At 38.5% G+C, this 13,180-nt stretch overlaps 1 long non-coding RNA gene across 1 annotated transcript in view; it reads right to left on the minus strand.

The window, feature by feature from the left end:
- LOC113459000 (uncharacterized) overlaps window positions 1-12,836 on the minus strand; it is an 85,562-nt gene extending 72,726 nt beyond the window's left edge. The window contains exons 1-2 of the long non-coding RNA XR_012581676.1: window positions 12,731-12,836; window positions 5,266-5,311 (exon numbers count right to left, since the gene is read on the minus strand). This is a non-coding gene — a long non-coding RNA (uncharacterized LOC113459000). The remainder of the gene's footprint in view (window positions 1-5,265; window positions 5,312-12,730) is intronic.
- Between the last annotated feature and the right edge of the window lie 344 nt (window positions 12,837-13,180).

Raw genomic sequence — 13,180 nt, forward strand, 5'->3', positions numbered from 1 at the left:
ACAAGGAAGGCATTTGGTCTGCATTGTAAGAAATCAATATTCTCTAGTGCTATTTCTCAGTGGCAATTGCCAGTTGAGTTATGCTTGGAAGAGATGTCAGAAAATCAAAAGCCTGGTAGGAAAAGGGTATACTTCTTGCGAATACTTCTAGTCCTGTCCTTCCTACAGCCAGCAGTGACACTACCAACACCAGAAGGTAAAAGTCTTGACTCTGGCAATACAGTCTAGAAAGGCTGGGCTGGTAGCATCTACATAAAATGTATTATAAGGCCAAAGGCTCAATAAATTGATCATTTCTGGAGAAATCTTCATTCACATGACACTCTGCAGATCCACACAAGGACACATTGTCACTCTAATGCCTGGAATTCAGCCTCCTTCCCCAGCAAAATTAAGCTTTGAAGCCACCAAGATTTATGATGATACATCAATGAATTTTTGGCAGATTTTATTTTAAAAAGAGGTCCCTGACATTACTAAGCAGTAAAGCAAAGCTTTACTTCTTTACTTTAGTGAAGCAAAGCTTCATTGCTATTGAAGGTAAACTACTGTGTGCCCTCATGGCCAAGAACATCCTAGGTCAAAAGTCAACCATCTTTGGGCCAAATGATGACCTCCAAAGAAACATTAAAATTATTAACATTAAAATCATTAACTGCCTCTGACAGAGCTCATAGCAGAGCTCTGTCCTGTTGGACAGAGCCTTTCAATACAGAAAGCTTTTCCCTCAATGAAAAGTCCCTGAAAATAGAAACATGCATGTGGACCATTCATTTTTAGAATAGTTAATCATAATTGATCCTTACACAATGAATAGTAAATAAGAGTTTTTATTAATAATGAATAATAAGACTGAATTATAATGGTGTGTTTATTAGGCTATCAATAATTAACAGGGATTTGCCATTTATTGTAAATACTCTTGCTCTTTCTGTTGCAGCTTTGGATGGCACAATTTATATGGTAATTTTATATGAAACAGCACCAATTACAGCATGGCTATTACAATAGAGTAGAAACAAATGATGACTTTTTCATTTTATTCACTTTCAGCACAGCCTGCAATGTAAACATGATCTAGAGAAGGGAATAAAGAAGTTTTGTGCAACTGTAATAACTATAGTTGGTATTTAACTTCCCCCAGGCAATCACATAGCAGAAGTAAATACAATGGGACACAAATGAAGGCAGGCATGGGCTGGAAAAAAGGGTATCAGGGGTTTTAACTAAAAATGCCACTAGTTACAATAAAAGTTTGCATTTTTAATCATTGTATTACTTGAAGACAATTGCCACTAAGCTGTCCACAGCATTTAATAGAGTCTTGAAAATTTCAGGAAATACAGCCCATCTTTAAAAATATTTTAAACCAATTCTACAATCCTGCCAGAGTCTGCAGCTTTGATATTAACAGTCAGTGTTTTCAGAACTGCCTTGGATGAACCTGGGTGGCACACAGATGGCAAGTCATTTACATGATAAAAAGGAGAACTGGCCCATCTCTGGATCCCGAGGGGGTGCCGTGACCCATTAGCAGAGAAAAGATGACCTTTACTGAATAATAATTGAGAACTATTACTAAGATAATTACAAAACCAATTGACTGCCAGAAGGCCTAGACCTTGGCTCTCCAATTTATATAGCAACTGCTGGTTATCTGTACAGAAAAAAAGACAGGCTTAAGGTTCACAAACACCATAACCTCAACATCTGCCTGCCATCTAAAGATAATGATCTGGTATTAATTAATTTGAACAGTGCAGTCGTTGCAGAGGTAAACTGCATCACAAATCAGACACTTAACATAAGCTGAAGTTATCATGTTTCCATCCAGCCTGTATTGACAGGAAGAATGCTCTCAGGTAAATTAAACTGTTGCAGGTCACAACATGAAAATGAATTAAGTCAATTCTCTTTAACAGGGAACATGATTGCAACTCTGTGCTGGGTGCTGCACCAGTTAACATGATAAAAGCTTTTTAAAAAACGATTTGCAAAGTGCTCCTATCATATCATTTCCTAGTGCACTCACCTGCAACTGCTTTTCCAGTTTCCCTCCTCTACAGGAAGGAGGAGACAGAAGTTATTTGCCTTTGTTAATTTTCAAAAGAGGGATTTCAGGGAACAAAACTATTAAAGGGTGACGCCACCAATTCTCTGTGAGGAAAATCCTGGGCAGCACTAAGAATCCATGTAAGATGCTCTTGGGCTTCTCCCATGTCTTCTGCAGGCATATGAGATATAAAAAATACAGTCAGCACACCATATGTGTTGCTGATTGGATTTCCAAAATTATCCTTCCTTACATTTGAAGGATATTTTGAAGCAGCTTTCAGAAGCAGAAGGATTTAACAACTTAGTGCCAAGTTTCACACCTGGGAACTGATATTTAGTAATGTAGAACATCAGAAATACCTGGAACTCTAAAAAATCATAGCAAGACCTCCTCCTTATGATGGAAACAGCTGAAATTACTGTGACAAATGCTTTGGATAAAATGTTCTTTCACCTAAAATCCCCTTCTTGATTTTTAACTCCGCTACCAAGTCCCATAGTTGGGATTCTTTGAGGACTCTCCACTAAAAGGAGCGTTACAGGTAGTCATTCTTCAAGGGAGATAATTTAAGTCACAGCATGAAATTTATATAAAATTCAATTCACATTTGAGACCTGTAGTAAAAAAGAGCTGCCAACACTGACAGAACGCTTGTTCTGCATGACAGAAATGCTAATAGAGACAATTTCTTACCCAAGAAGTACCTATATAATAGCATGTGATGGGAAAAGGAGATAATGCATTCAATTGACAACAAGATGTGTGAGTTAGAATTCAAATTAATGAAGAGTTTAAAAAAAATAGCATTAGCTGTACTCTCAGGTGAACTATCTATTCCCTACTTAAAACATGTAAAATAGCTGGGACACTTGCTCTGAACTTCAGGAGTCCCACCAGCTGCCAGGTCACATCCACAAAGTGGACTGATTTGGGATTGAAGGTTTAGATTAGTCAGGATTGATTGATTTAGTTTTTAATTTTTTTTTACAGCTCTACTTTTCAAGGAGAAGTGTTTTGGAGGAAGTAAAGCACCACTGGCACTTCTGTGGGAGTTCCTTCTTCTTCACTTTGTCCTGACTGGGACAAACTCTGGATCAGGAGTGCATGGAGTTAGGGCTGATAGCAGCACTGACCATGAAAACTTCCTTACAGACAGGGTTTGGGAAAAGCCAATTGCCAATGATCTATTCATATTCAAGTTTGGAGTAACCAAAGCATGGCATCCTCAAGACCTGGCATCAGAGATTAGGAAAGTTTTATTCTGGTGTAATGCCTTTGTTTACAAAGACCCTGGCTTAGAAGACAGCATAGTTTTATTAAAAGTCTTGGACAAATTATTCCTCTGAGCACTCCTGAGTCACAGCAATTTATTATATTTTTCTACCGACCTGATATAAATAAAATCTGAAAAAATAGTGAATATATGAATAGATGAATATATCTTCTAGGAGAAAGGACATCAGTGGCAATCAGAAATAGGAAGAAGATAAATACTCTATGAGACAAAGTGAATCAAGCAAAAAAGTGTTTGAAAGAGTGGAATCACATTCTGGTAGGAAGAGCTGCTGGAGGAACTCACCAAGACATAAAAAGGAAGAATGGGGATTAGGGCAGAGTAGGTGCACACATTTTTGTATTAAATCAGCACTGCAACAGTAGCTGACACTCCTCAGAAAATAATCCTCTGAGTTCCTTGATAGGGCATTTTGGATACAGTTTATGGCTTAACCCCACCCCACCAATTTGTCTGAGCACTCACTGTCACACATCCAACCCAGTGCAATTTCTGACTTGCTCAGGGAGAATAGGGAACATTTAAATCACTGTGTCCTTGGAAACAGGAAAGCATCTTGCTCTGGGTTTGGAACTTTTGCAAGTGTCTGGTGGCACTTTCTACCCAGTGATTTTGGGGAATCTGTCCACAGGAATTGACACTGAAGTCACTCCATTCTCTGTGGGTTATGTATTTGTGCTGTAATTCATCTTAGAAAGGTTTGTGTTTTTGAAAATTTCCTGTCAATCACCCTATTCCCATCAATAATCCCTGTGATATAAGAGGTTTTCAAGCAGTTTTTTCTGAAAAGACTTAAGCTGTAGGATGGCCCTTATGCAGCTTTTGACTGTTGTAATTGCAGTAGAGATCTACAGAATTGGATGCTGTTCTGTCATTCTTGACTGGGCTCCTGGTGCTAATCAGGAGTTGGAAATTGCACATTCAGATGGATTTAGAGACATATAGTATGTGACAATTCAGCAAGCAGTAAAGAGCATTGTTTTGAATTCGTAAAGGTTAGTGATGCAAGCTGCAGTGACTAAAGATTTTTGAGCCTTGAAAGAAAACCAATTAGGTGTAGGAAACAAACACATTGCAGTAATGTAATCTATATTTTCATACATTTAAGGCCAGGAGAAGAGATTAGTTCATCTACACTGAGTTTTTGTTTCAGATGCTTATATTCCATCCAATTACCTCTGATATTGAGACCCCCATTACTTGTGTTCAGGCAAAAAAAAACTTTCAGAAAGTATATAGACTATGTTTGAAAGTCCCCAGAGATGACGCCTACCATTTTCTACTGCAAGTTAGCCTGCCCCAAAGTTTAATTACCATCTCTGTGAAACAGAGGGAAAACAGCAGTGCTTTATTTCTAATTTGAAATTGTTTTGCTTTAGCTCGCAGCTACTGGTTCTTGCTATATGTTTCTTCGGTAGATTAAAGAATCCTGTAGTATTTCATGTTTTCTTCACAGAAAGGTGTTTATACAGGCTTAACTTTCTTTTTTTATAAGCTCAACAGAAATCTCCCACTGGAAAGCATTTTCTCTGCCCTCCAAAACCTTCTTGTACCTCCACTTTGTACATATCCTTTTTTTTTTCTTTCCTGCAGCACAGATAGCAGGAACATTCCCAGCATTCTGCTATTCATCTGTAACGGTTAGAGACTTTAATATCACCCCACTACTTTAAATTCTGTTTTTATCCATAACCTTAAAGGAATTTTTACCATAATGAAAACTGAGCAAATTTTGCCATTGAAATCATGAGGGAAAAGAGATGAGGCATTAAATGCAAGCCAATGTACTGAAGGAAGCAAAAATAATAGGTCAGATTTAGAGCCCAATAGACCAACCTGCAGAGCAAGCTGTATAAGCAACCCACACATTACAATTTTTTCCCCATAGTACTGGAAAAAAGCATTGCCTCCTTACCTGAAAAGCATGCATACATTTTCAGCAAATCATATCTTGGAGTGATCTAGAAAGGGAGGAGGAGAAAGATAACTCAGTTGAACATATAATGGCTATGACAGAGCCTTGGTTTTGCATTTGATATTATGATAATAATGGTATTTTTCTAATATCCCAAGAGCTGAAGAGATGACCAAATAAATACCCTGCTCCCCAGCAGCCTAATGCAGGCTTTGAAGGTGGTCACACAATTAATTACCATTTCCTAAGACTCTTTAGAAACATGAATACTTCAGCTTTTCCTGCCATAATTGGTTAAAATACAAAATTACTGGGAGGGAAGGTGGGGAATTTGTAGAAGCAGAACAAATTCTGAAGCTTATGAAATCACAGCTTAATTTTAATGGAAAACAGTCAATTAAATAAACATAACAAACAATGCAGGTAACAAATCCTGTTAGCCATGAATATGTCACACATTTGTTAGGATGACCTTGGTTTGTGTGACACAAACTGGGCACCAGATGGACAGCTGCCTGGGGGAATTATTTTTTCTGCCAAAGTACCAATATTCAAGTCAATTTTCATACTTACTTTCTTTTGTTCTCTTTCTTACGGATTTGGACCAGCATAAGTTCTTTGTTATTTTTCATAATCACTTTTCTCCTTGGGCATCCTTATGCTTATTGGTTTGTTATATTGGTCTCTATCTGTGCAATGATCTGTGTTTCTATGATTTCCATGGATTTATTATTCTTACAAGAATCAGCTTTAGTTCTGCAACTGTCATGCTTCATTTCTGTTAGAAATCTTAAATACCTATATATATTTCTTATGGATTATGAGTCACAGTTCACAAGTATAATTCTGAGCTTATAAAAAATGAAGTGATGTGTGACATACAAACATGACAGATAAAACATTTTTAAAAGACCCTTAGTCTACTTTTATAAGCTATAGCTGCACTTCTAGCTAAGCACAGCTGCCAGTCAAAGACTTAAATGCTTGGTTTTATCCCTCACATGGCCAACAACACAATTAAGTGAAAGCAAATGAGTAACGCCCCAAATCTGACTCAGATAAACAAAAAAAAAAAAAAAATTAGGGATCACTTCAGGATTATTCAGAACACAATCAAAGTTCAAACAACATGACAACACAGCCTGTCTGCTGTGAGGTGCTTTATTTGGGGAAAATAATTTTCTGCATATCCAAGTGCACAGGGTCTGCCCAAGTGCAGCCCAATTATCTTTTATAAGCTGTGTAAAGCTGAAGGTAAGGAAATTAAAGTTTTAGGAAGAGTCCAGATATGGTATGAAATATGCTTTTCATTTAGGATAATAAAATCATGTTCACAAAAAAAGCACTGAAAAAGATGGCAGAAAAGGCAACAGAAGGTGTAGCCATGCTGAGCAATGTGCACATTTAGTTTGTTCATTTGTTCAGGTGTACAGCAAGAGGAAAGCTCATCACTATGCCAACCCTGGGGCACCTGCCTCATTCTTCTCAAGATATTTTGGAATCCTGTTTCTATGAAGAAACTGTGACTCATTGTTTCATTGGAATTTTTATGCCTTTGCTGTATAAAAATACTGATTTCAGTGATTGTTCATACAACAGTCTGAGCTTTTTGAAATCAATCTTTTCTTATAATATCCAATAACAGCTTTTCCCAGCAGGCATATTTAATTTTACCAAATCCCACATCAGCAGAAGCTCATTTCTTTCCACATACAAAGCTCAACAAAGACAAATTTCTTACTTTGTGTTCTGATTTATTGAGACCATAACTCATTTTTGACCAAAGAAGCAAAGCCAGAAGTCAGTCCCTTTTTTTTTCATTAAATTGACCCCAAAACTTCCTCACTACTGAAACAGCCAGTCAATAAAATCCTAACTAAACAGTTAATTTGTATTAAGAGCTGAGAAAAAAAGTATGTATACCACCAATATAAAGCATTTGCAAGCTCCTATGTTTTTGCTGCTTGCATATTTGCAGATCATTTGGGTGCTGAGATGAACTTCAGCACCTGCTCAGGGACAAGTCTCCAAATGCACTCCTTTTTCTGGGGAGAAAAATACAAACTCACATAGTGCTGGGCCTAATGAGGCCAAGCAACCTGCACACAGCAGTTGGAGAGTGAACTATAAAACTGGAGAAATCACTGAAAATTAATGTTTATCTTGAGGCAATAGCTGAGGCAGATATAACCTCGTGTCATTGTGCATCCCAGGTACTGCAGGAACAAAAGGAATCACCTGTCACCATCTCACAGTGGAATGGTTTCCCATCTCTTTCTGCTTTCCCTGCCTTCTGCACCAGTGCACAGCCCCAGGGTAAGGCTGCTCAAGCAGGAGCTGGCTTTTCCCCAGGAGAATCCCAGTTTTAAAACCCATGCAGATAGTCTTTGCTCAGTTCATGGCAAAAACAGTCTACAGGGCACAATGCATTTGACAACCATAAGAAACAAAAATCAGATTATTTTTGCCTCTCCAATAGTCTGTGTTGGGTCAGACTGAAGCATTGGTTACCATTTTTTTTCAGGAGGAAAGCAGCTGGAAGGTTGTTAATATTGACTGATTTTTTTGCAGTAACTTCTCATTTCACACTTTCTGAGCACGAAATCAAGCCATTCCAGAAAATAAAAGATGTGATGATGAAACCCATTTAAAACAACCTTCTGTCTGTTGAAGCAATTGTTGAAGTTAATTAAAATAAAGCACCCAACCTCTGACAGAACAAGATGATGGCGCTTAGATTTTGGTTCCAGCACGTGCAAGGAGCAGATTCCAGGGACTGGCTCTGCTGCTTGGATGCAGCAGCCACTCTCTCACACCAACATGAGGCATAAAGCACCAGGCTTGATGCTCTTATAATGGGATTTAACATGAAAGGAAAGCTCTCAGGTACCTCTGGTTGCTATGGAACCATTGACATTTTCTGTTGGAAAGTAATTTGTCCTCAGTATAGTACTAAATTAGAAAGTAAGTAAATGGTATGTGTGCAATATTGAGGACTCTAATTGCTTTTGAATGCAAGGTAACACCACCTGAGCAGACCAAAAAGCTGAATGCTGCATCTCCCATAGTCCAAGAGTAGCAGTGACTCTGAGATGGCCACTCTGGGGCAGGAGAGCTGCCTGCCTGACATCCACACCCTTTTCCACCAGAGGAGACTCTGGCCCAGAAATTATTGAGCACCGTCCTGTGAATTATGCAGTAGTCAAACAAAGATTTCAATAAATTCCCAAGCACCCAGCTAGGTGAGACTGGGAGGTTTCTCAGAAATATAATTAAGGAAGGTCAGAAAAAGAAACGTGAAGGTTGGGCAAGGCCTTTAAGATCATTGAGCCCAATCATTAACCCAGCACTGCTGGGTTCCCCCTAAGCCAGGTCCAGCAGGGAATGAGCAGGCTGACAGGTAAATAAGAGCAGGAAGCTGAGCAGACCCTTTGGATCAGGCAGGCCTGCTTCTAGGAGAACCTAAGGAAACCTCATTCCAGGATCATCCCAAAGTTAATACCATCAGCACAAAAATGGCCTTCAAAAAGGGTCTGGAGAGTCCAGCATGAGTGCAATCCTAACAAAAGATTTCATTTTCACATTCCTCTGGAATGGGCTAATAGCTTCCATTGCAATCAGCAGCTCAGGTCACAGACCTGAGTGTAAGAATGATCCTTTCCCCAAATTAGTTATTGGCTGCCTGGGTCTCAAAGCAAAATCAAGTTGTAAAGGTAATCAGGATAAACAAATAGATACCATGATTTCCTCCGAGCAACAGGGCAGCAAGATGTGTTTGGACATTAAGAACTACACAGCTAAAGAATATTATTGGGTCATAAATATAATAGGACAGCATGATTTTGGAAGTTTTCTTGGGTTTATATGAATAATAATATAGAATGTTCTTTTGTATTTCTTTCCTTTGTGCATTGAATTTGGTGTGTATTACCTACACATGAATAATGCAATCTAGCAAAATTGATGGCACAGTTCTTTTGTTAAAGCAGTTATGAAATGAGAAAACAAAACCTACAAGGAAAAGTTATAAAAAAACAACATTTCTCCAAGAATAAAAAGATGAAGTTGCCTGACCGTTTACATTTGTCTCCTGTGTCATGAATATTAGATCAGATTCTTTTTATTAATCCATTGATAGTTCTGTAAGGCAGCTCATTTTTGATAAACTCTGCCAGGGCTGCTGTAAATACAAAAAAGATTTATGAATTAATTTTCATACGTAAATGACAAAATCTTTTGATACATTTGAAATATGTGCCTCGCAGTGAAAATAGATATATGTGCATGCATAGATATGTATTAATTTAACATTCAGATCAGCTTGTTCTTTTAGAACACAGCTTAATGTCAACTGTTTTTCTGGGGGAAAAGCAGTAAACTAAAAAGGTAATTGACATTGAGGGCATACTAAAAATGAAAGAGATGGACAATCTGTGATCTGGGAATTGTGCTGGACTAAAGGTGTAGTGGGTTTTATTTCAAAAGCATTTCTGTTTTCAAGTACCAATGGGTTGTGCAGCCAGTATGCTGTTAAAACACAGATATCTACAGCTTATTACTGTTATTACTTGAATTGTCTTTATAGATACAAGGCTCAGTCATGAACCTATTAGGCTAAAAATAGCACAAAAAGCATAAGCTCTAAATCAGTCTGCAATTGAAGTGTCCAGGTAATGCACCACAGCCCTGAGGATCTGCATAAAGCCAGAAGTACATCTGAGCTCCACATTTCTGTCAGCAGTAAATCCCAGGGCTGGTTCAGCCCCTCCATTTCCATCCCTTGCCAGTGAGACAGGGACTGTGATGGCCCTGCCAGGACTGTCACTGCCTGCACATGCTGAAAGGGCAGCAAGCTGAAATCAAATTTTTCTTCATCTCCCATGTACCACAGCAGTGAGTTGTATACCAGGGCATCCGTGCTGACACTGCAGAAGTGTGGCACCCTCCTCCTCCTCTGCATCTTTCAGGCATTTTACAGAGCAAACTCAGAGTCATTCTTTAGATTCTACAGACGAGAAGGCTAAGGTACAAAATCATGGAGTGACTTGCTCCAGAAAGATGGATGTCTTGTCTTCTCCATGGATCATTAGTTAATATAAAATAACACAAGCTTGCATAGCCCCTTGAAATGAACATTTTTAAGTTCTATAAATGAAAGACAGAATTAACCAGCTCATTGCTAGAGAGAAAATGAGGCAGGGTTGATACTCATGAGGTTCAGTCCTGGATCACCTCTTTTGTAATCACTGTACCTGTCTGGGCACTTTGTTGTGTGTTCTCTTTATGGAGCACACACTGTTGTTGTGTCCTCAGTTCTATTTGTGTAAATTCCCTGGAGAAGAGGCTTTTAATTGTGGTACCATCCACAGGCACTACTGATTAATTCATAATAATCACAGAGTAAAAATATATGCAATATCCTGTGAGAAGAAATAAAACAGATTGAACCTCATAATCTGCTGTGTGCTTCGTCCTCACTGTCTGGGACCAGAATAACTTTCAAAAGCACAGAGATCAATTTAGCCACCCTTCCTGGTCTGTTGTGTGCCCTCACACTCTGCACCAGGACACACTTTATGCTGTGAATTATTCTGTTCTGACATTGTTTTGACCTAGTTTTAACATTCCTATAACCTGTGGCTTGGTGTAGGGGGGTCAGGCCAGAGGCCAGCAGGGAAATGGGATTTGTAATTCTGAAAGATCTTGTTCTATCATATGAAATTGCCACACAGTGCTCCTGCTTAGCAGCCTGCAGTCATGTACTAGAAAGCCAAGTAATACCTGAGAGTGATGTAAACCAGCTTGGTCTGCACTAAACCTGGGGTTACACCTGATGTAGTAACTCTGCATTGTTTTAATAACAGCATAACACCCCTGTTACATCCTACAGAAACAGAAATGCCCCTGTACATGAAGAGAAAGTAATAGATACACCTAATGAAAACACTTAAGTAAGAAAGTCAATAAAAACTGGTAGATGAGTTAAACATATTTTCAGTCAAATAAAAAGCTTAGATATACTAATTAAAAGGTTCTTTTCAACATGTACTGTATATTTTATATCAGCTGTGTCCTGAAGCCAGACTACAAGTCTATCAATAAAGGCATTTGTCATGTGCTTACAGAATACACCCCTCAAGCTTATTTGGATTACATGAATCCTTTTAAAGTTATACAGAAATGTGGCGTCTGCAGGCAGACATGTTGACAATCCATGTCCAGGAGCATTAAAAATAAATAAGCAGGGGAAAAGATAAATACAGAGAAGGATTTTGTATGTCCCAGTTAATGCAGCATGTCAGGGAGCTGATCTGTCCTCCACCAGCCCACAGAGTGAGCCATATATTATTTCTTAGTAGTAACAGAGACAAGTATTTCATTATGACTCTTCATTATAGTCTCACAGAGACTTTGCCAACTGTGCATCACGTTCTCTTGCTCTGAAATATATTGGCTTAAATTCCTTTAGTTGTAAAGCTTCCTTATTGACACTATATTTCTTCTGTTTATTTACCTCATTACTCACTTATGTTACTCTTCTCATGTTAGCCTGACTTATATTGATAATCTAACTGTAAAATTGTACAAGCCATTCATGTCAAGACCTGTTCTTGTAGTTGGTTGCAAAAACTGAGTAAGAAACTCTTAGCTCAAACCAAAATATCCCATAATGCAAAAGACATAAAAAGCTTGTAAAGCATATGTTAGCTTAATTGCTAGCCAAGATGGTGGAGTTTGCAAAGTCTTAACCTCTTCAAACAGACATTAATAAGGAAAAAAAAAAGTAAAAAAAGTAATGAAATACACATTGATAAATGTTATTTTGTGTTATCAGAAAAAAATTACAGTTTTATGAAAGACAAAAATGGAAATAAATAAGAAAGCTATGAGAAATTAAAAATAATTTGAATAAATCTTACTTCTTTATTTTCCTGACATTCAAATATTTCTGTTTGTAGGTGACCAGAAACCAGGCACATATTTTGTTGACATCAATAAAACTACTTGGGCTAAATTCTGGTTTAGTTCATGTCAGAATGTGGCTCACCATCAACTTCAGCAGGGCTCCAACAATCCATTTCCCAGGTGACTAAATTCAACATGTGCAATACCCTCAGGACATTGTATTACCTGCAAGCAGAGTCTGAGAGATGGAAGAGGTGAAAGCAAAGCTCTGATGAGGTTTGGGCAGGGTGGGCTTTCCCTACACCTCACTTAAGGAAGCAGTTTAATTCTAATTTCACCACAGCATTAAGGAGTACACAAAAAAGCACATTGGTGAATTACAAAATGCATCTCTCCTCCCAGTGTTCCCAATGTAATTTTGCTGCCCAAGGAGCTCTAAAAGGAGCACAGAGATAGAAGGGGCTGGGAGAGCCGGAGCACTTCTATTAACCTATTAACTCACGGCCCCCCAGGCCTTGTTCATCATGGTGCCTATCAAAGTGTCAGTCTTTTCTATTACCTTCTCCTTCAGAAGATGTCTGTCTATCATTGTCATGCTCTTCCAGCAGGATTATCCATCATTTTGGGTGAAGCCAAATCATTCATTTTCATGGCTGTCGCTGTTAGCGAGCTGGGATAGAAAAAAAAAAAGTGTTTTATTCAACAAAAGATAAATGATGGGATTTCACTCTTAATCATTTTCTTTTATTACTTAATCCAAAAGGTTGGGAGGAGGCTCTGCAGTTTATTATAGCACCAGTCAGAGGCACCATTATATTTCAGGGTGTAGCAATACGTCCTGCTTTCCAGCAGCTTATAAAACCAGCCATAAACATTAACTCCAGGCAAGAGTTTGTCACACTGCTCTTGATTCAGAGCAGTGGTTGACTCCTGTGGTTAGCACTGGGATATCCCTTCCAGGGCTTTTCTGAGTTAGGCTCAGATTGCTGGAGCTCACCGTGGGTTGGTG

This window comes from Zonotrichia albicollis, chromosome 9 (genome assembly GCF_047830755.1).
Source record: "Zonotrichia albicollis isolate bZonAlb1 chromosome 9, bZonAlb1.hap1, whole genome shotgun sequence".
NCBI classification, from domain to species: Eukaryota; Metazoa; Chordata; class Aves; order Passeriformes; family Passerellidae; genus Zonotrichia; species Zonotrichia albicollis.